Raw genomic sequence first — 23,198 nt, 5'->3', positions numbered from 1 at the left:
GTCTAACTATGGTGGAAAGGCACAGTGTATGAATGCCCAGTGTCTCTAAACATTCTCCTTCCACGTGGCTGTATCCCTCATCTACTCAGGACTGAAGTTAGATAACTCATGTTGCTAGATTCATTTGTAGCTACGGTCTAGATACCTGACCTGCATTCAAGCAAGATCTGAACTCAAAATTTAGCAAAGTGAGGCAATATTCTGAGGTTTTATTTTTTAGGTAATGTAGTAGTAGAGGATTTAGAACTTTGATGTAGAGTTTCTGGAATTTGGTTCTGAGAGGCAAAAAGTATTGATCAATAGTTGCAGGGGGATTTTCTCTGAAGAAACCCCATGATATAATTGGACATTGTTTCTGCACAGTAGCTTCAGAGGCAAATACTCTGACCTCTGTAAAAATTCTTGAGTGACCTAAAAGTTATGAAATAATATTTTTCTGCATAAGCTAACTAGAGTAAACTATGTTATTTGCATTGAAGAATACTGACTAATGTAACAATTTTAAAAGAATTAAGAGAGTTACAATAACAGAACTTAAAATGTAGAATTTACTCTGTGAGGTGTATCAGAAGACAGTAAAGATTTAATCACTTTAGGCTGCAAAGCCAATGCATTTTTATTTCATTTTATTTCAGTTTTGTTTAGTGGAGGTATTTTTAAAATTTCTTTTTTTGTTGAATTTATTGGGGTGACATTGGTTAATAAAATTATATAGGTTTTAGGTATAATAATACTTCATCTGTATATTGTAGTGCATGTTTATCAGCCCAAATCAAGCATTTTAAAATGCTATAGCAAGACAGCTGGTTAAAATGTTGCTTGCTATACCTTGGAACCCCAACTACATGCCAAATGAAGCTTTTTTATTAGTATGATGGTAGAAATAAAATCCAGGATGTTGGCATATGCTCATTAAATCTTGCTGCTTTCAAAAGTGTACTACAGCAGAGGTACACTTAAAGTAGAGCTAGACAGTCTGTAAGCAGAGATACAAGGGAGCACAGCTGTGCCAAAGAGGCTCACTCTGCTTGTGTCCTGCAATGTAAATTGACTGAGAAGACCATAATCTGGAACCCTGCAGGGCTGAGAAAAGCCAGCTGCCTCTATACACAAAAATGTACCTGTACAAGGTACAACTTCAGAAAGAGATAAAATGTACTAAGTGCATTAGTACCTGTACTAAGTGCAACTTCAAAAAGAAATAAAATGATTGCCCCTGAGCTTTCTAAACATCTTCCTTTAGGAAGTTCCTGAGTGACAATAAAGGAGAAATTGGTGGCAAAGATCAAATTAATGGCATTGCAGTCTCATGCTGGCATACTATTTTGCAGGGCCTGGGATAGTGTGCATTAGATTAAGAGAGACATTGGTCAGAACAGAAGAGCCAGTAGGAAAGAGTTACATTTTTTTTTTTGCTTATGTGGTTAATCATGAAATTGACTTGAAAGCCATCTTCTTGAAGCTTGAAAATTTCCAGGGAATGGTACATATTCCTGAATGTGCCACTAGTTTGTCTGGCTACAGCTGTACTTAAAGTAATGTCTAAGTTCTTGAGGTCACAGCAATAAAAGTGAGGTCCAAGCGGAGTCCCTTTCTGAATAGGAAGACTATATGCAGGACCCTGTATTTGCTATCTACCAATAATAGTCATATATTTCCCACTTTCCCTCTCACCAAATGAGACTTTTATTAATAAAATTGCTGTTATCCTATCATCTTCTAATAACACATCAGTATTTTTGGAGGAAGATGCTTTGTTTTTAACTTATAGGTGCATGGATCACAAAGTGAAACCTGTGATCCTTAGAGAGACTACCCAAAGAGTATGGACTTCAAAACTAAATGCAGTAAATTTATATAATTTTTGAATTACCTACCATGGAAGGAAGAGGATGACTTCATTTGAATTAAATATGTAGGTAGAAAGTTTGATAAATTTTAGTCAAAAGTAGCAGATACTATAAGTTCACTCATAGACCAACTTCCCAATCCTGCTTTTACCATTCCTATTTTGATACAATATCCCAGCCTTCCTTGCAACTGGAGATGACCACTTGACCTAGTTCTGCCAATGAGGTACAATCAAAAGTCTTCTAGTCCTGTTTCTTCTATTTTATTTTTTATTACCCTTGAACATGGATATAAAATAGCCTTCACTAAAGATATTGCAACAAGAAGATAGAGTAAGCTTTGTTCTTTAATGGAACAATTAAGTTACCATACTAGCCCTCAAATGGCTATACCTGCAATTCTTGTTGAATAAAGTAAATGTCTTTTTGACTAAGCCACAATTGTGGCTTAATGTGAAGCAGAATGAAATTCTAGTAGAATCAAGTGGGAAAATAATTTTGAAAAACCTACTCATTTTAAAAGTATATGAAATAATTTTAAATGAATTCAATTTATAAACTGTTACTATTTTTTAGGTTTTAAACTTTTTGTTCACATACTGAAAATTGTGCATTTTAATAATTAAAATCATTTGAACAAAAAATACACTCTAATTACACTGCATTTTACAGCCTGCAGAATACCTTGCACCAGCTTGGATTTTACTCTAGATTTCATTGTTGTCCTATACAGATTCTTCCTTCACCAACATGCAAGTTCTTTTCCTTCCCTGCCAGCCAGACTAGCAGATGGGGGAGGCAGGTGCACCTTTGTTGTCAGCAGTTCCCTGATGTGAAAAGAGGCAGCATAGTCATTTAAATTGATCCGACCTCTTTGCATCTACAAAGTTAAACAGCTAAAAGAAGTAAAATAAGAAGGCAATGCTGTGGAATGTACAGTACAAATTGGCGGTGTATGCCTCATTATGATTTGCCTGCTTGCTTCTCCTGCTCAATTGTTTCATTTGAAGGCAGTGAATTTTCTCTTGCATTCTGTCTTTTTCAATTTTGTCTTATTGAATTTCTCAATCTCAGCCATATTGGGTTTGTCACACATGGTTATAATGTTGTATATTCTTGCCACGTTTTATGTTCTTGCCATGTTATTCCTTAACTATTTACCACATATTTCACAAAACTTGACTTTTATTAAAATAGGAAGGTTTACATTTCAAACGAGAAATAATAGGCTCATTTACTAAGCAAAAGTTGACAAGAGAAATACCTTTACACACAAGAGAAAAATCTATCACATAGAATATAGAGAGAAAAAGCATAGTCCCATTAAATCTTAATTTATTAGACCATTTCCAAACTGATTAATTAGGTAATCAAGACTCCTGGTTTAGTTTATCAGTTTGAGAACTTGCCCTTTTTATGAGTAGAAAATAATGTATTTTATTGTACAAATTCTTGATAAATACAATAAGTAAAATAAGTACTGTTGGAACCATTTGCTTTATAGTTTTCCTTTAATTAAAAATAATTCCATGCAAATAGAATGGTTCATGTCTAACTTCATGTTTTTTTCATTATTAAAGAGAAGACTGGTTTTGTTTTCTTGAGAATAAGATATTTTATTTCTGCCAATATTAAAGGAAAACATTTCACTTTTCAGGGCTCAGGATTAGTGTGTGTGTGTGTGTGTGTGTGTGTTTTAAGTTTTGTTTTTAACTCATATCTCTGTAGAGCCAATCACTATTTTTCCAATTTTATTTTGGTGGCCATTCCACTAATTTCTTTATAATTATTTATTTCAACTTTGCCCATGGTCTTGTTGCTAATATTTTTAGATTTAGAGTTTCCTAGATATGGCCCAAATACATAGGCCTCTGATGATTAAATCAAAAATTGAAAATCAAAGTAAGCAAAAACCCAGAGGTTCTCTTTTAATACAGCAGTGCAGAAAGTTCTGAACTCCACTTCTCTCATGAACATATTGAGTCTACAGCTACAAATGGGATAATTTCCTTGGATAAAACCTAAAGGCTGGCTGCACAACAACTACACATCAGGCAAACAAGAGCACATAAATATATAAAGAAAATATTAATGAACCTAAAGTGACAAATAGTAGTGTAATTGTAGTAGGAGATATTAATTCCCTGATTATATAAATGGATAGAGTGCCTAGACAGAAAATCAATAGGAAACATAGTAGTCCAAATACATGTAGATACATATAGAACATTCCATCCAAAAGCAATAGAATATACATTCTTCTCATATGTACATAAAACATTCTGTAAATAGATCATATGTTAAGCCACAAAACAAATCTTAATAGATCTAAAAAGTTTAAAATCATATCAGCATCATTTATAACCATGAGAGTATGAAACCAGAAGTCAATTACAAAAAATTTGGAAATTCACAAATATGTGGAGATTAAACAACATGTTTCTGAACAACCAATGGGTCAGAGAAAATCAAAAGGGAAATTTTAAAAAAAGACCTTAAGACAAACCGAAATGGAAATATAACATATCAAAATGTATGGGATGCAACAAAAGCATTTTTAAGAGGAAAGTTATATCAAGTTTATATGAATACTTACCACAAGAAACAAACAAAAAAATCTCAAAATCTTAACTTTATACCTCAAGGAACTAAATGAGAAAAAAATGAAGCCTATGTAAGTAGAAGAAAGAAAATATAAAATATAGGAGAAGAAATAAAAAAAATAGAGACTAAAAAGGCAATAGCAAAGACCAGTGAAACTAAGAACTGGTTCTTTGAAAACATTAAATTCACAAACCTTCATCTAGACCCACCATGAAAAAAGAGGAAGATACGATAAATAAAATCAGAAATTAAAGAAACTAATACCACAGAACTGCACAGAATAATTTGAGACTATTAAACAATTGTATGCCAACAAATTTATCAATCTAGAAAAAATAGATAAATTTCTAGAAACATACAACTTACCAAGCCTGAATAATAAATAGAAAATCTGAATAGACTGATTACTAGAAAAGAGATTGAATCAATAATCAAAAAACTCCTAATGAACAAAAGAGTCTAGGACTAGAGAACTTTACTGGTGAATTCTTCTAAACTTTCCACTAAGAATTAAAACCTGCAGCCATTGTGGAAAGCAGTATAGAGATACCTCAAAAAATAAAAAATGTAACTGCCTTTTGATCCAGCTATCCCACTTCTGGGAATGTATTTGAAGAAACCCAAAACACTAATTCAAAGCACTAATTCAAAGAACATAAGCACCTCTATGTTCATTGCAGCATTATTTATAATCACCAAGATATGGAAGCAGCCTAAGTGTCCACCAGCAGATGAGTGAATAAAACCACTATGGGATATTTACACAATGGAATACTACTTGGCTATAAAAAAAGAAGAAACTTTTACCCTTTGCAACAGCTTGGATGGACCTGGAGAACATTATGCTAAATGAAATAAGGCAGTCAGAGAAAGACAAATATATGATTTCAGTCATATGTGGAATCTAATGAACAAACTGAACAAGGAAAATGGGGCAAGATCCATAGAAAGCAGGCTGACAGCTATGGGAGGGGTGAGGGGAAAAAGGGGTGAAGCAAAAAGGCAAAAGGACTCACGGACTTGGACAACAGTGTGGTATTGTGGGGGATGGGGTGTATAAGGGGGATAAATGGCAATGATATAAACAACAATAAAAATTAAAAATAACAACTAAAAAAGATTTAATGGGGAAAATAGTTAATTCCAATCTTTCTCAAACTCTTACAAAAAATAGAAGAAGGAATACTTCCAAACTTATTTTATGAGGCCAGTATTACCTTGATACCAAAATCAGACAGGGATGCCATAAGAAAATTACTTGCCAATATCCCCAATGAAAAATAGATGCAAAATCCTTAACAAACCTTACCATATACAATTCAACAATACAGTAAAAGTATGATACATCATGATCAAGAGCAAGTTGTTCCAAGGGATGCAAATATAGTTCGACCTTCACCATCAGTCAGTGAGATGTACCACATTCACAAAATGAAGGATAAAAGTCAACAAAATCGATAGGCAACATACTGAACAGGAGAAAATATTTGCAAATCATATATCTGATGAGGAGCTAATATACAAAATATATTTAAAAATTATATAACTCAACAGAAAAAAATCTGAATAAAAATGGTCAGAAGATACGAATACCTATTGTCCAAAGAGTACATATAGATAGCCAATAGGTACATGAGCAATGATGAACGTGACTAATCATCGGGGAGATGCAAACCAAAACCACAATGAGATATCTAACACCTGTTAGAATGGCAATTATTAAAAAAAGACAAAAAGATAACAATCGTTGGTGAGTATGCAGAGGAAAGGGAATGCTTGTGCACTGTTGGTAGGAATATTAATTGGCTCAGCTATTGTGGAATACAGTATAAAAATTCCTCAAGATAATATAAATAGAAATACCACATGATCTGGAATTTCCACTTTTAGGCATTTACCTAAAGAAAACAAAAACACTAACTTCAAAAGATATGCACCCCGAGGTCGCTGCAGCATTATTTACAATAGCTAAAATATAGCAACAATCTAAGTGTTCATCAATGGATTAATGGATTAAGAAGATGTAAGATATATATGTATATGAAGATGTAAGATATATGACTGATACAGACATCAGTCATATATGTGTTATATATATCTAAATATATATTTTATAAATTTAAATATATATATTATATATAAAGGAATGTATAATATTCAGCTATAAAAAGAATGAAATCTTCCTATTTGTGACAACATGGTTGGACCCCAAGGGCATTATGCCAGGGCATTATGCCAAGGGCATTATTTTTTTTCTATTTCAGAATTAAAGCTGAAAGTAAGTGATGTTGTCATTTAAAATTATATTCTTTAAGAATGGTTAAAATTCTAGCTATACATTTTAAGTAAAGCAAATAAAAATTTGTAATATTTTAAATCATGTTGTACCAGGTTTTGTTATTAGGCAAATTAGTAAAAGAGCTACTGAATATATGCACGTACATACACACGCACACACACACATTCTGAAATAAGCTGTAGGGGTATATATCAAAATATGTCATATGATTAGTAAAAAGTTTGATTTTAAAAAATATTTGTCTATTACAATAAACAAAACTATATTTTTTAAATATCTGCTGTTTGTAAATAATCTTATTTTAACTCAGGCTGGAAGGCAGGGCACTGATTAAGAAAATCATCAGCCAGAAACCTGCAAGAGCCATCCTGAGGCAAAGCAGCAGCAGTCTTTCAAACAGTAATTAAATTCTCTAGTTACAGCTTAATTCCTTAAACTCTGACCCACCAAATGGAAATATTGTTAGATAAGCAACATTCACATTTCCTCTTAGAGATTTATTATGAATTATGTAACCCACTTCCATTACAATAGTAGTGTCTGATTTGTTATTGAATCAAGATTCCCAGCCCTATTATCTTTGAATTCTATTACAGGAGATGGACAAACTCTAAGTTCAAAACTCAGTGACAATGCAGAGCAACTTTTCCCACCTGCATTTACCAAGAACAATTAAATTATGGGAGTTAGGATAAAAAAAAGACAGTACCCAATTTTACTTTTGCTTAAGTTTTCTTGGGGTTTTTCTTTGTAGAATTTGGGCATTGTATATCCATTCTACAAATCAGTGATATAAAAGATGATTAAAAATAAGAACAAAAATGATTTCTGTTATTAGTAGCACCTTTGAAAAAATAAAGGAAGTGAAGAAGAATTTACACATGGGCATGTAGGGTTAGCTAAAGCAAGTCTTTGTACTGTAATAGAACATAGAACCAAAGGGCAAATATGACCTTATAATACATGTATATATCCATTTCCCTGCCCCACCTTCTAGCTCCACAATTAGATCAGAATACTTGGAAGTTTTGTATTCTATTTTTATACCTAATATTTATCTACCCAGATACTAATGTTGTAAAATAAACTTATATTACCAGCTGCTTTAGAGTTATTAAATATTAAAACAATGTTAGTATCAATATTTATTAATATTTAGGAAATGAAGGTAAGGAACATGTTTGTTTACAAAAATACTTTAGTGTACATTTTGCTATGAAAGAAGAAAAAACTTAGGGAAAGAGATGTCAGAGAATAGGAAGACCTATGATATCACTCATATGTGGAATCTAAAAGTCCAAACTCATAAAAACAAAGAGTAGAATGATAGTTACCAGGGGCTGAGGGGTAGGGGGAAAGGAGAAATGCTGTTAAAGAGTACATACTTGGAACTAGTAGATAAGTAAGTCCTGGAGATACAATGTACAGTATAGTGAATGTAGACAATACTGTATTTTAATTATCAAAACTACAAGGAAATAGACCTTAATTATTCCCAACAAAAAAATAAATGATGATATGTGCTACAGTAGCAACTGTATCTATATCTACAATGTCAATCATATTGAAATTTTTAAATGTATCAAAACCACATGTTATACATCTTAAATTTCCCCAGTGCTATATGTCAAATATATTTCAATTATAAAAAACATGGCAACAGGAAGATTAAATTGCTCTCTCTCTCTCTCAAAAAGGAGAATGTGTGTGTATGTAATAGGGGTGGTTTCTGGTCATCATTTCTTCATTTCACCATATATTTTTCTTTCTCAGACCCTTTGATCATTGTGTTTCTTAGGGTATGCATGTCTTTTTCCTATCTGTCTTTCAAGACCCTTAAATATCATCTCTGTGAAACTTCCCTGGGAGTTTTTCCCCCTAATCTCTAGTACTCGAAGCAAGTAGATACTCAGAAACTGTTTATAGAATAAATAAGAGAATATCACAGGTAAAAACAATCATATTCTTTTTTGTTGTTCATTAACTATTACAAATATGCACATTTGACTTTTCTTTAAGTGCTGATGCATTTTTTCTTAATTTGCTTGCCCACAGAGCAAAGACCTCTATGTCAATGATCTCTAAAGCAAAAACTAATGTAACTGTAAAGGTCCTCAAACAGTGTTAATGTTGCTGTCATTTTGTGGTTGTCCTATTCTAGCTCTAATATTCCAAAGCCTGTGGTTCATGGCATGTCATGCCTTTTTTCATTTTACTTTCAAGGTCAATGTTCATTAGGCATGATGGAGTAATATAATGAGCTTGATTAAAATTCCATTTGATGTACTCCGGTTCCCTTCAAAATGAATAAATCTTTTGCCTTCTACTAAAATTCCATTTGAGCCACTTACTAGCAATATGATTTCAGGCAAGATACATAACCCCACTGAGCCTCTATGCTCAATCTGTTGAAAAAGAATACAGTGGTATGTAGGTACTCATCATTAATTCATTTCAATGAATGGTGAGCAAGTGACGATTGTTGAAGCATTTTCTCTTGTGGAGTGAAATGCTTGGGGAGCCTGAGTGCCAAAACATTTTGTCCTCATGAAAATGTGACAAGTACTGAGTTCTGAAGCCAATGAGACTGAGGTACCATCATCATATCAATAATATAATTATAAATGACTTTCTACACACACACACTTAGAATAGTGCTAACCACCCAGTAGGGTTTTTAAAAATATTTATTTATTTTTAGAGAGAGGGGAGGGGAGGGAGAAAGAGGAGAGAAATATTGATATGTGAGAGAAGCATCTGATTGGTTGCCTTTTGTACACCACCAACTGGGACCTGGCCCTCAACCCAGGCATGTGTCCTGACTGGGAATCCAACCAGCAAGTTAGTGGGAGGACACCTCACCTATACTGAGCCACACCAGCCGGGGCCCCAGTAGGTGTTTAATTACTTCTAGCTAATCAAAGTAGATAATTACATCATTCAAACATATAAATGTATTTTGCCTTTAACAGCAAAGAACAAATTCCTACAATACATACAATAGGAAAAAATTTTTAGTAGCTAATTATCAAAACAGGAAATTGATTAGATTATTGATTTATACTGATACAGTAAAATCTTACTCTGCTATTAAAGAGTGATAGTGTTTGGGGGCTTCTTATTCTGTTCCACTGGTCTATATGTCTGTCTGTCTGTATGACAGCACCATACTGTTTTGGGTACTGTAGCTCTATACATTTTTAAGTATTTAGTACAATGGTATTGATTGTAGGTATGATGTTGTGCAGCAGATATCTAGAACTTATTTCTCTTGGTTAATTGAAACATTTTGCCTATTTATTAGTAACTCCTTATTTCCCCCTCTCCTCAACCCCTGGAAACTACAATTCCAGTCTTTGATGAATACTCTATGAATCTGATTATTTTAGATATGGCAAAGAAGTGTAATCATGCAGCATTTGTATTTCTGTCACTGGTTTATTTCACTTAGCACAGTCTTTAAGGTTCATCCATGTTGTTACATATTGCAGAACTTCCTTCTTTGTATGGCTGAATAATATTCCATTGTATGTTCATACAAAATTTTTTGATTCATTCATCTGTCAATGGACATTTAGGCACATCTTTATTTTTTTAAAGATTTTATTTATTTATTTATTTATTTTTTAGAGAAGGAAGGGAGGGAGAAAGAGAGAGAGAGAATCATCAATGTGCGGTTGCTGGGGGTCATGACCTGCAACCCAGGCATGTACCCTGACTGGGAATCGAACCTGCGACACTTTGGTTCGCAGCCCGCACTCAGTCCACTGAGCTCTGCCAGCCAGGGGGCACATCCTGGATATTAATAATGTTGTAATAAACATGGGAGTCGAAATGTCTCTTTAAGATTGTAATTTACACTATTTTTGGATAGATACTCAGAAGTAGGACTGCTAGATCATACTGTAGTCCTATTTTTATTTTTTTGAGGAAACCCTAAAGTGTTTCCTACAGTGGCTCCACCAATTTGCATTCCCACCAATATGGCACAATACAAAAATTCATTGACAAGGGTGCCAAGACTAAGTGGGAAAAGACAGAAGAGAACTAGGACATAGAGGGGTTCCCTTCCAATGGGAGCTTAAATCATGGAGGAGACCCATACATTGTTCCAGGTTCTGTCCAAGTCAGAGAGACAAAGGGAGAAATGCTCTGGCTACTCCCATCTTTTCATTTTTAATTTCACTGCAGTGCTTCCTCATGTCTAAACCTAGTGGGCAAGGAAGTCTGGAGAAGTAGCCTTCAGTACTCAGGTTCCTGAGACACAGGACACAGCAAAGAAACTTCAGGGGATAAATAACAGAGCAAATAGACAAATGACCAATACCTGTGTATATACCAAACTCAAAATAGAAAATGCCATAGAGAGATACATGAAACTATACACTTAGCTTAGTTATTTCTTTGTTTCCCTCTTTTATTCCTTTCAGTGTTTCTTTTTCCTTCCCTGAAAGGTCTGAGAATTTGCATCTAGATTGATAAAGCTCTGTAACTCTAAAAGTTTTTCTAGAGTATATCATCCAAATTCCTTAATTCAGGAAAGGAAAGTGACAAATAAAGAATGGTAAACATTTCAGCACTAGGTAACACAGTGATTGACTTACAAAGAAATTATGGGCATAAAGATATTTTGGAAAAATAATAGTGTTTTATAAATATGAACCATTTTATTACTATTTTATACTTATATAGTTACTGTATATGAATGCTTTAAAGACCTTTAACATAATATGGAGTGTTTTTAGAAAGATGGACCATCTCCATATTGATTTCCATCTGCAATAAGCACAACTCAAAGTGTTACATATTGGTATTCAGTGAATTACTTACTCACTGAATGTTATGTCAATATTTTAATCAAAAAATATTGTTTAGTATTAATATTTACCTTAAACATTTGATGTACTGTTTTCTCTCTGTGTATATCTTTATGAACTTGTGGAAATAGTTTAACTAATTACTAAAAGTGGATTTTCCAGTTTGAAAGGAATGTATACTGATTACATATACATCTGTATACAGATAGACATACATTCACATATCCACATATTACTACTGAACATTATCACTTATCAATCTTTGCCAATCAGATAGTAGAAATCTACCTTTTTATATTATATTGACTTTTAGAGAGCATATCTATTATACATTAAATGAAATATGTATACACAATATTTGTGCAATACTTTCACTGTTACTATACCAATTCACTTGAAAAATAGAAAAAAGTGTGAAAAGTACCCTTGCCACCCTTCCTGCATATGAAAGAGAACTTTAAAGAACTTATGCCTATTTCTTGACAGCAAGAAAGAATTAAACTAAATAGCTAGAATTTATCCCTGGCAAGAAGACAGAATTGTCAGCATTCATTTCTATAGCCATCTAGCTTGCCTTTCTCTCAGATTCCCCCCTTCATTTTTTGCTAGAAAAGAGCTACTATTCTCCCAAGAACAATGAGCTTCTATTCTCCCAAGAAACTCGAAAGCAATGATGGAAATGTCAGCAGCAGGTGGCAGTTGCATCAGATGCCTGTCCAGACTTGATCTGAACACACTTGAATCAGAAGCAGCAATCATAAAGGCAAATACAATTTATATAACATTCCAAATATCAGCAACACAGCATAGGCTTCTGGAAAACTGCTGTAATCACCAAAGAATGGCTAACAAAGAGAAGAAATGTTAGGAAGCCTTACATTCCAATGAACTTTTCTACTTAAATCAAGCTTCAACCAATTACCTAGAATGGAACAACTGTGCTTAAGAACTCATAAAGAGTAACATCAGTTATATTTTAGCTGTCTCTGGATTCTTTTGCTGAATGTCATGAAAAAGGAAAAGAGGCAGAATCCAAAAAGAAAAATATACTAAGCTGCAGTGTAAACACAACCAACTGCTTGATAGCACCTGTGGTATTTTGGCATTTGGTCACAATTTATCATTAATATTCAAACTCAAGTGTCTGGAAAACTAAAGTTGACTCTATATAATTATAAGCATTTATCCAAAAACTTATATGGAAAAATGTAGCCAAATATCTACTGGAAGGTTTTCAAACTTCCAAAAGTTTGTGTAATAAAAATGAAGTGATCTTTACAAAGCAATTTGATCAAGTATAAACACTGGTAGGTTTTAAAAAGAGCAAAAAATACTATCTTCCAGATGATGATAAGGTAATATTTTATTTTCATAGAAGACATTACTGTAAGAGGATACCATTTTAAGAGAGTAGAGTATCAGCATAAAAAAAAAAAGGCACAGTAAAAGCTAGGCAAAACAGCCAAAGATCTTAGGTCAGGGCCAGCTGGTCATGGTAAGTTGGTGAGGTGAGTGTGCAGCATTTATGTAAGAGGACTTTTACCTTCCATGCTGCACTGATCCCCTTTATATGAACAGAAAGTCCTCTAAGGGGACTGACTCTAATTGTCAACAAGCTTCCACCTGTGCTTAAAATATGCCTCACTCTAAAATGGTCCTCAATTCTGAGACAAGCCAGTGCATAAATGTATGAGCGACTTAATTCTCCCCTAAGCTACCATTATCTCCACAACTTTATTCCTATATTACAAGATAGTTTGGGTTTGAAACTTGTATTTTCATTTCAAATCTTGCAACTGAATATACAACCAAAAAATAAAACTGGATTAGTCATTTCAATTCCTCCTTGGAACAAAGAAAGGTTTACATAACCATTGACTCAAAACTAAATATTTAATTAAGTATGCTTTGTTTTTAAAATGTTTTCAATATGGCCCTTATTTAGCAATATTAAAAATGTAGTGTCTCCTTTTTTGATGGAATTTTCCTAACACTTATATGTACTTAATTATCTGCCAACAATAAAGTTTCATAAACTAATAAACCTTTTATGTCAGAAAGAACCCTTGATATCATCTTGAGGTCAAAAGACATTCTAAATTTCTACCAGAGTAGGTAGTAGTTTTCCATTTGTGTTTTCTTGACTTTATCTTTAGTTCTGTGAGGACAAGAGTAAAAGAGGATGACAAGACCTTGTCACAGTAATGGCTCAAGTGGTTACTTCCTATTGCTTATATCAGTGCTTTATAACTAAGCCAAAATACGTGTTGTTCCTTTTATTGTCCCTTCAAGTCCAGTCTAATCAAAAGCAGCATCCAAGTTTATTAGGGAGAAACATAACTGAAAGAAAATAATAAACATATCATGAAGACTAAAGACTTTTCATTAAGCAGGAAAACATATACTGGAGAAGCTAATAAAAAATTAAATATCGAGTTGACCAAATAATGCTCAAGTAGAATACAGAGAGAAGAAACATATACCTTTCAAATTTCTTGGGGAGTAAATAAAAAAATTCTCTTCAAATACAATTAAAGGAAAAGTGAGAAGGCAAAAATAAGGGTAAAAGAATAACAGTGTGAAACAAAAAAATAAAAGAGAATGTTTATAAGACAGTTTTATCGCTAAGAAATTATCATTTGAAAATAATCATTAATGAGATTTTTTAGGCTCACTTTATACCCAACATTATTTTAGGAGGTTTTCACCCTCAAGAAGCTCAAAATCATTAAGGAACATATTAAAAATGCTTTAAAATGTTGTATAACTAATGGAATGGTAAATGCCAGTGGATATGCCTAAAATAGCACATTCTTTTAATATTGAGTAATGACTTTCTACATAGAAATTAATAAGGAAGCTATAATAAATTTACATTATGTGCAAATAAGCCACTCCAGAAACCTCAAGTGAGAGACTCAAGTACTTGGGGGAAAAAGGCAAAGGCTATGGCTCTACTACGTCTAATTTCAGAAAAGTCTGAAACTCATTTTTCTCAAAATGGGGAGAAATTTTTCTTAAAATGGGAGGTTACAAGTGCATGACACTGAGTTTCTTCTAGGATTTAAATGATAGTAGAAATGTAGAAGAACATTGTAAACTACCAACTGCTAAATGGCAGTGGTGATGGGGTCATTGACATCATCATTGTTGGGGTTATCATCATCATCATAATCACAGAAGCAGCAATTCTATACCATCTTGAACTGGTAGAATGTAAATAATTAATGGAGTACTGACTCTGTTAACAGAGGGATAAAATTAATTTTAAACAATGGTTTATTTAATAGTTTGTTGAGGTATAATTACCATAAGATTAACAACATATATTTTTAAAATGCATACTTTGATAGGTCTTGTTATATGTATTTATTCACGTAACCATCACAATCAATATAATTAACCTACTTGTCACTTCCAAAAGTTGCCTTGGACTCTTTGCAATCACTTCCTCTTATCCTTTCCCATTCTCACTCCCCAGGCAACCAGTGATCTGCTGTATTACTAGGTTAGTTTGCACTTTGCATTTCCTATAATTTTATATAAATAGTATTATGCTGTATGCCCTTTTTTCTTTTTTTTACTTTAAGTTCCAACTTTATTTTTTCAATTACAGCTTACTTTTAATATTATTTTGTGTTAGTTTCACGTGTACAGTGTAGTGGTTAGACAATCGTATACTTTACAGTGATAGTTCCAGTGCCCACCTGGCACAATACACAGTTATTACAATATTATTGACTATTATTTCCTATGCTGTATTTTACATCCTCATAACTGTTTTGTAACTACCAGTCTGTACTTCTCAATCCCTTCACCTTTTTCACACAGTCCCCAGCTCCTCTCCCTTCTAACAACCATCAGTCTGTTCTCTGTGTCTATGAGTCTGTTTCTGTTTTGTTTTTGTTTGTATTGTTCTTTAGATTCCACATATAAATGAAATCATATGGTATTTATCTTTCTCTGACTGACTTATTTTACTTCACATAATACTTTCTAGGCCCACCCATGTTATTGCAAATGGTAGAACTTTCTTCTTTTTTATGGTTGATTAATACTGCATTGTATACATGTACCACCACTTTAAAAAAATCCACTTGTCTATTGATGAGCACTTGGGCTGCTTTCATAGCTTGGCTATTGTAAATGACATTGCAATGAACATAGGGGTGCATCTGTTCTTTCGAATCAGTGATTTGGTTTCTTCAGATATATACCCAAAAGTGGAATCACTGTGTCATAAGGAAGATCCACTTTTAGTTTTTTGAGGAACCTCCGCACTGTTTTCCACAGTGGCTGCACTAATCTCCATTCCTACCAACAGTGCACAAGGGTTCCCTTTTCACCACATCTTCACCAGCATTTGTTGATTGTTGTTTCATTAATGAAAGCTATCCTGAGAGGTATGAGGTGATACTCCATTGTGGTTTTAAATTGCATTTCTCTGATGATTAGTGATGTTGAGCATTTTTTTTATATGTCTATTGGCCATGTATATGTCCTCTTTGGAGAAGTGTCCATTCAGGTCCTTTGTCCATTTTTTTATTGGATTGTTTGTGTACTATGTATGAAATCATATAACTAACAGGTTGACTATGATGATTTGAAGATACATACCATAAATTCTAAAAGCAGTCACTAAAATAACAACAAAATGAGATAAAAATAACTCAGGAAACATCAAATATAATTATAAAAAACAGTAAAATGATTAAAAAAAGCAAAAAAGAGAGAAAAAAGATAAAATGCACCATTCTACCAGTTATTAAATTATTTTATTGTGGTTTTAATTTCTCTTCCTTATTAATGATATCCAGGATATTTTCATGTGTTTATTTGCTACACAGGCACATGTTCTGTGTGCACTGAAAATTAAAGTGCATTCTGCTGTTGTTGGGTGATATGTTTTCAGTTGCAGACATATTTGTCTTTATAGATTTAAAAAGTATTTCTTAGCCCTGGCTGGCATAGCTCAGTGGATTGAGCATGGGCTGTGAACCAAAGCATCTCAGGTTTGATTCCCAGTCAGGGTACATGCCTGGGTTGCAGGCCACGGCCCCCAGCAACTGCATATTGATGTTTCTCTCTCTCTCTCTCTTTCTCCCTCCCTTCCCTCTCTAAAAATAAATAAATAAAATCTTTTAAAAAATAAAAAATAAAAGCATATTAAAAAAAAGTATTTCTTATAGGCAGGGTATTATCGGGCCCTGCTTTTGTATTCACTATGACAACCCCTGCCAATTAATTGCAGTGTTTTATATTGAATGTGATCTTGAACATGTTTAGATTTTAGTCTATCATGTTGCTGTTCATTTTCTATTTTCCTCATTTGATTTTTTACTGCTTTTCCCTTTTATTCTACTTTTTTGGATTTATACATTTTTTTTACTGATTGAATTTTATTTACTTTGTTGGTGTATTAGCCATTACATATTTGTTTTATTATTTTAGTGGTTACTTTAGAATTTATTATACATATCTTTAAATTATCACAGTAAATCTATAAATATTTCATACTCCATGTACAGTATGAGAACCTTACAATGGTGTATTTCCAGTTCTGTCCTCCACACTTTTACTTAATCATATTCTAGTAGCTATATAACCCAGGAAATTATAGTTTTGTTTAAATGTTGAATAATCTTTTAAATAAACCTAAATAACAACATAATCATTAGACTTGCATTATGTTAAAACATAATATTAGATTTGTCAACGTAGTTAGCATTCCCAGTGTTCTTCATTCTTTTTCAAGCCTCTCTGTAGATCCACATTTTCATCTGGTATCACTTTTTTCCTGCCTGAAGGATTTCCTTTAACATTTCTTATGGTGCAGCTCATAATTAAAGAAATTCTTTCACCTTTTATTTTTACCTTTTAAAAAAGACTGTTGTGTTGCTTTTTTTCCTTTTCTTTTTGTTTTAATTTTTATTCAAGTACAGTTTTCTGTCTTTTACTCTCATTCCAGTCCTCCCCACCTCCCTCCCATTTCCATCCCCCCTAGTTTTTGTCCATGTGTCCTTTATACTTGTTTCTGTAAACCCTTCCCATTTTCCCCTGAAATTCCCTCTCCCCTCCCCTGTGGTCACTGTCAGCCTGTTCTCTATTTCAGTGTCTTTAGTTATATTTTGCTTGTTTGTTTATTTTGTTGTTTAGGTTCCTGTTAAAGGTGAGATCATATGCATCCCAATGTTCACAGCAGCACAATTTACAATAGCCAAGTGTTGGAAGCAACCTAGGTGCCCATCAGTAAATGAATGGATCAAAAAACTATGGTACATTTACACAATGGAATTCTATGCAGCAGAAAGAAAGAAGGAGCTCCTACCCTTTGCGACAGCATGGATGGAACTGGAAAGCATTATGCTAAGTGACATAAGCCAGGTGGTGAAAGACAAATACCATATGCTTTGTTTTTAAAATATATTTTCTCTGGGTAAAGAATTTCAGTTGGACAGTGTTTGTTTCATTAATTTAAAGATGTTTCTCCCCTGTACTATTGCTAACATTAGTTGTTACAAGAAGTTTGCTGCTATCTTTGTTTTTCTTATTATGTATGTACTGTGTCTTTTTTTCTCTGGAAGCTTTCAAGATTTTCTCTTATTCACTGATTTTGAACAATTTGGCTATAATGTGTCTTGGTGTGATTTTAATTTTCTTGTGCTTGAGGTTCATTGAGCTTGAGTCTATGAGTTTATAATTTTGATCAAATGTGAAAAAATAATGGCCATTATTTTCTTAAATTATTTTATACCCAAATTTTCTACTTTAGATAATTCCAATTAATATGATTTTTGGCTGTTTTAAGTATTTTCACTTGTTTTTTCATTTTTAACAAGTTTTTCTCGTTTCCTTGTACACTTTTTAAATATTAGGGCTTTAAGTTCCCTGTTTTTTGTTTGTTTGTTTGTTTGTTTGTTTTTATTCAGCAGAGTCTAACCTGCTGTCATTCCTATTTAGTGTGCTTTTTTTATTATACATATTTTTTTTATTTCTACAAGTTCAATTTCTGTTTTTCTTTAAGTAGCTTCCATTATCTAAAAGTCCCTCCAAAGATAGATTGACTTTTTCATGGCTTTCTTAGTGTGGTTGTTTTGAATGATTGGTACTGGTGAGGGAATGAGATAGTGTCGAACAAACATTTAGTGTGGTAACCAAAGGTAAGGATATCTTACTTTACTTCTTAGATGAGTTTTTATTGCAATGGTCTATTGACTTCCCTGAGCCTTAGCTTCCTCATTTGTAAGATGGCAACAGAAACAGAAGCAATGACATCAATGTTTTATAAGTTGTGAAGTGTAATATGTGTGACAGAAGTTTAGATACAGTAGTAAATAGCTACATAAATATCAGTGCCTATAACTGTGATGATACTTGCAATGACTTGGGTTTTGGATTTTTTTTCCTAAACATTAACATTTCTTCAATAAGGTGCTTACCTACCTAGAACTTCTTTTGCTCAGCCTTCTAATATTATCATGCTTTAAACTCCATTTATTTAGAGATAAGTCATCAAGCCCAGTGAAGATAGCAGCACCAAGCAGAACTGCCCATTCTCTCCTGATGGCCTAGGATGGACTCTCCCTAGATGAAGACATTAGCCTCGGCACCATCTCTATTCCAATTAAAATGAAAACTCTGTAAGAAGAATCAATTGTTTTATATTTACCTCAGTGTCTGTAGCACTTAGGAGAGTGCTCATACATAAATATTTATTGAATGAATTATTTCCCTAAAGACTGGTGGAGCTGGTATTAGGAAAAAAATCACCCAGGATTCAGATCTTACATTTTATAGTTCTGAGTCAGTAGAGATCTGCAAACTTTAAGTTTGGCTAGGAATAGTATTATCATGTTGTTCTCCTTTTTCTGACTTGAAAATGGTCAGTCCACACATGCAGTACATCCAAAAGCTAGAGGAATGAACCAAATAGAAGCTGATTGGTATTATGCATTTGGGTCTTGAAAATGCTTGATAGGTCAAGAGGGTTATAGCACCCATGCTAGATATATTCCACTCAGGGGAAATTGCTTCAATCTATAGGCCCAAATGAGTCACCTGAGACCACCACAACCTCCCTCTTGTCCCTTCCTCACACAAAGCAAGGTTGGGTTTAAGATGTTTTGATCACAATTTGACCAATAACACAAAACTTGAGTGGTTTGCTCTGTAAAGATGGATTGGATTGTTTGTCTAAAAGTGCAAAGATACTTCCTGGAAGGAAACTGAATTAATAGAGTTGGGAGACATATGGCCACAGAGCCAAGACTATTGTGAACCACATGGAAACTGATGTGTATTGAGCTATTGAGTAGTGATTAGGAATCAGACCAGAGTTCAGAGGGAAAAGGAAAAAAGGGGGAGAAGGCAGAGAGGGGAAAGAGGGGCAGAGTGACAGATAAAAGACATAGAGACAGAAACAGAGGGAGAAAGAAGATATAATGGAAAGGTAGAGACAGAGATTAACAGATGAAGTTGAGCAGTCAGAGAAAAATAAAGAAATGAATGAAAGGGCATAATAATTTCTGCCTTTGGAGTTCTTGTTGTTTGAATATTTCTGGACTCCTACAAGGGCTTTCTGTGTCCACATAATAAAATTTGTTGCATCCTAATCCCTTTTCCTGGACCATTTTAAATGTGGAGGTTCTCTTTCTTCCTAACAAGAGAACATCTATCCTACAAGTTAGTCCTCATTGCCCTAAGAGGTTGCTGTTATAATCAAACTGCTCCCTAAAGATTTTGTTTGAACTCTATTTCATCCTCAGTTTAAAACTAAGTTAAATACATGTCCCTCACATCTTGGCCTATAGATAATCACAGTGTTGTCTCCAAGGATTTGTTCTCATCTGAAATTTTACGGTTTGTTACCCACGAATCAGTTCACTTTGGTAACACCAAGTTCATACTTCATGGAATTTAGTCCATGTCTCTTTTCACATCACCTTTCTTTCCTTATTACAAGCCTTCTAGTTCTGGTATGACACAGCCATGAAGTAAACGCTGTATGGCACTGCTTTATGTATTGGTCATGACTCAACCCAGTTGACTTAAGTGAAAGGTAGTATTGCTTATGATATCCCCCTATTATCAGGCATATTTACAAGGTAGACAATGATTAGCTTAAAAAATTATGATCCAATAAAGTGTTACTAAACTCTATGTTGCTTTAGACAATTGTGGGAACTTCTTGACAAATGACTCCCTAATTCTGATACCATCATTGTAAGCTAGCTCAGACAACTGAGGAAATGTTCCCTTCCAATGTAGCTCAGGAAAAGCCTATGTTAGTGATATAGGCAATAAATCATATCCTTGATTACATTCAGGCTGTCATTTAAAAATATTAATTGGCTGCACTGTGAAGATGCTTTAGTTTAATTGTAGTATTTGAGTAAGCTATCTGCTATGAAGCTTAGTTTATGCTTAATTTATACTCAGCCTTGGGCTAAGCAGCACATGGTGTGGTGCAGAGCCATGGGCCCAGGGTGCTCTAGGCGCTGCCACATCTGGGTAGCTGTGAATTGAACGTGGTCACAATATGCTTCAAAGGGCTGAGGCAATGAGGACTCTGCAAATAACAACATTGAGTTTCTGATGCTTATATGTTGAAAATGCTTCCATGGGCACTGCCTCTTAACAACACTGCCATTGAGTCAAAGGGGACAATATTTTGTTTTGCACAGTGACCACTGTAAAAATGAGATTCCAGTAAGTTAAGGGGTTTTCTGGAGTCAAAAAGCATCATTGACCCTGAACAGTCTGAAACTTGGGTTTATAAACTCATAGGCCAGATAGCTTTTCGGAATAACATGAAGGCATTCTTCAAGTCAGTACTTTCTATGGACCTAGTACAGTGCTTTGTATATAATGGACACTCAGAAAATGTGGGATTTAACTGATATTCCACTAAGCAAGTGGAGTTGGTTGTCTAGTCAATTATATAAGTAGAATGTATAAGTGCCATTGTAATGCCTATTTAATACCACCATGAACAAGGGCATGTTTGCACTCATACCATAGGCATTGTGCTAACAAGGCTTTCTGTTTTTAGAATAATTCTTTACTTCAATGCCTAATACCAATTTAAAAAGTAAGCAACACACGCCTGCTGTTGCCATCATGACCCACATCCCCTCTAGGAGGGAGTTAGCATGCACTTCTGTTTTTATTTCAGAAATCAGCAAAAATAATGCATTGAGAATCAACTATAGAGTCCCCAGAAAACACACCATCAATCAATATATACATAAATTGTAAGTCTCCTAACACAAAATTCTTATTAAAATGGGCAGATTACATTGCCATTTGTTTCTCTGGAACCAACTGGGAAAACTTACTTCCTTTTCTCATGAGGGAATGAATGATTTATGATACACATAAAACATTTCATTAACTGTAGCATAGGAAAATAAAATCAAACATAATTATGAAATGATCAAATACACAACTTACTAGGATCAAAGAGCAAGATAATAAGCACCTTAGATTTCTGTAATACTAAGCACTTTCATATACATTATCCTAATTAATCCTAGTGATATTTTTTAAATTACATGTGTTTACAATCCCTCCTAACCCATGTTTCTGCAAAGGCTTAATTGATCATGCCTCCATTCTCTGCAAACACTGTCCAGAGTGCCCCATTTTAGAATTGCGTAACATCCGTAGTTTTTAGAAGATTAAAATTTCAAGCTACTTTTTTTAACCCATGGTGGGTGGGGTAAAATTAAAATGGAAATTACTTAGCATTAATCTCTTGAGGGCCTCAAAGTGCAATTAATGGAGGACAATTAAGCTTTCGAACAAAAAAATACTTTATTTGCATATTCATTACTAGGTTTTTGATTGCCTACCTTGTTTAAGTCAAAGGCACTTTTTCCAAGAGAAGAGTTTGGATGTGGGAAAAAATAAACTTTATTTCTACTTGCATCTTATTTGTGGCTTCACATCAGGCACCTGCTTTGAAGTCTTGGCTGTTGTATAACTTGTCTGAGTTTTGATTTTCTCATCAGTAAAATGAGGGAGTTGGATTAAACAATCTCTCAGATGCTTTGCCCATTCTCAGTTCTCTACATCTTATTTCAGCAGCACTTTCTTTTTATAGCACCTTGTTCACTGGTCCTTCCTCAGCCTCACTATTCAGGTTGGAACTTTTTGACACAAAAGTCCTACTGCCAGGTTGGCTTTAAAGTGCTGAATCTCAGCACAAAGGATAGAATTGTATGTTAATGCTAATAATGATAATAACATAACTGTCAGGTTTAATGCTTAAAAAGTACCATGAGATCTGTAGATATTATCTCAAAAATACAATGATCTTGTAAGCTATACATTATCTCACTTTTTCATATTAGCTAAAGCTCAGAATTTATTAATGAGTAAACCGCCCCAAATGCAAACTAAAGTCATATTATTAATAAAACATTCTATATTCAGAATGTTGGGAGACACTTTACACTCCAGTTCACAGGGCAGAATTGTCAAGACAGTAGGAGGCATGAATGAGTTCATCTGTGACATGTATGCATTTTTATAAATCTGCACATAAATTTTCCATGACCTCATTGCCTCCTGCAAAAGGAAACTTCTTACAAAGGAAGATAAGTTGGCAATTTTCATGCCATTTTT

General features: G+C 33.8%; 1 protein-coding gene and 1 pseudogene across 5 annotated transcripts in view; both read right to left on the bottom strand.

Moving 5' to 3' along the window:
- The window catches only part of UNC13C (unc-13 homolog C), a 505,027-nt gene that overhangs the window by 253,640 nt on the left and 228,189 nt on the right, over nt 1–23,198 (bottom strand). The gene's annotated exons all lie outside the window — the stretch shown is intronic.
- On the bottom strand, nt 2,814–2,946 carry LOC123808243 (annotated as a pseudogene).

This window comes from Phyllostomus hastatus, unplaced genomic scaffold, assembly GCF_019186645.2.
Source record: "Phyllostomus hastatus isolate PE091 unplaced genomic scaffold, TTU_PhHast_1.1 phas_scaffold_501, whole genome shotgun sequence".
NCBI lineage: Eukaryota > Metazoa > Chordata > Mammalia > Chiroptera > Phyllostomidae > Phyllostomus > Phyllostomus hastatus.
Note: the sequence above shows the minus strand (reverse complement) of the source record. Positions and strands in the feature narration are given on the sequence as shown.